Source organism: Littorina saxatilis, linkage group LG2 (assembly GCF_037325665.1).
Source record: "Littorina saxatilis isolate snail1 linkage group LG2, US_GU_Lsax_2.0, whole genome shotgun sequence".
Lineage (NCBI taxonomy): Eukaryota > Metazoa > Mollusca > Gastropoda > Littorinimorpha > Littorinidae > Littorina > Littorina saxatilis.
Window position 1 is genome coordinate 69958795 of NC_090246.1, and position 1794 is coordinate 69960588.

Genomic DNA, 1794 nt, shown 5'->3' on the forward strand with positions numbered 1-1794 from the left:
AAAAAACAGGTGACTGGCTTGTGTCGTGTGTGGTATGTAGACCAGGTCAGGGGTCAAGGTTAGGTCAGATCGCGTGAAGGATTGTGGTATAGATACAGTTATCACCGAGCTGCAGTTCGCCGATTCGGAGAAGACGATTGCACATTTGTTCGGTTTTGTAGCTCCAGAAAAATAGATAAAGAAGATACCAAAGGAGATTTCCTACAGGTTAATCTGCACAGCGTGTTTCCAGTGTCTGCGCGAGGAAGCGCTGTCGAAAGCGCAGTGTCGATCTGGCCATCTGGCAGTCGTGTCCCCGTAAGTAGGCTACAGACAGACAGATCTAGATCTAGTGTCTCGCACTCTTGCACCGTGTCACCTATGCTTACTGTGTGTGTGTATGTGACGGAGTGATTGAGTTTGTGTTACTGTTTGTCGATTTCTTACGTGAGCCTTGAAGGCTTCGCCTCTTGTTCTCTTTCTTTTTCTCTTTCGTTAAATTTTATTTTTCTGTCTGTGTTCGTTTTTTTAGCCGCCTTTATGTATAAAGCGGCTAGTAGGTTTCACTGTGTCTGTTTGGATGTTTGTCCGTTGTCCCACGACAGTTTAGACTTGTATCTCTGGTACTCTGGTTTTCTTTCCTTCTACTTTGTCCGTTTTTTCAAGTTAAGGAGACTTTTTCTTGTATTATTCACCAAAAAAACACTTTCGTCCGTTGCTTTACCGCTTTTTATGTGTTGGGGGGTTAAAGCCACCTTCGTTCTCAGGCGCATTATCATTTAAACCACCAGAAACCTTTTCAGGCTTGTGTAACACCAGGGGCGGAACCAGGAGGGATTTCCGGGGTATCCGCCCCCACCCCCCCCCCACCCACCCACCCCACCCCAAGCCTAGAAAAAATAAAATTACAAAATTAAAAAAAACTTGAAAAAAGACAAAATGATGGCTCAGATTGCACTAGATTGCTCCATTTTCCTTGTGTTTATCAAAATGTTTAGGGGGGGGGGCATGCCCCCGGACCCCTGTAGGAGCCGGCCTTTGTCTTCTAAATGACGATTTTGGAAGGTAGTTGGGTAATTTGTTGGCTCAGGTTGCACCAGATTGGTCAATTTTCCTTGTTTTTATCCAAATTTGTCTTCTTAAATTAACTTTTTGGTAGGTGCATTAGGGGTAGTTTCTTGGCTCCGATTGCACCTGATTGCTCCATTTTCCTTGTTTTTATCAAGGGGGGGGGGGGGGGGACCCCGGACCCTCCTAGGATGTTCGGGCGCTTCGCGCCCTCAACAAAACGCTTCGCGTCGTCGATCTGTCCATTAAAGAAGTTTGGAAACCCCCCCCTTAAAAATGATGTGATCCGCCCCTGAACACGCAATAAGAGCATCCTCCCACACACCAAAAATCTACAGCCTTGCTGTTTATTGTACAGGATGTGAATATTTTTGCTGAATTAATATATTCTTCTTGTCGACGGCGACCACACGTCTATATTGTCAGCCCGGACAGCTAGACAAATGATGCTGTCTTTTCCAGGTCCTCCTTTCCTTCGTACACCTGGCAGCGTAGGGGGACTGCAGTTGGCCACACGGTTTTCCTTAGGCTTTCTAAAATGGTCCATCTCGAATTAAGATATTTAAACCAATGTCAATCTTCTAATTCATTCATCAATTGTTTGTATTCCACTCTATACAGGACGCAGCCTAACGTTGATTTTTTGTATTTGTCCAAAGGATGGATGCCCTTGTGCCCTGGAAGACAGCCATAACAGTTCGTTTACACGTGACGTAATTTATGTTAAGGATAAAAAATAAAAAAGGC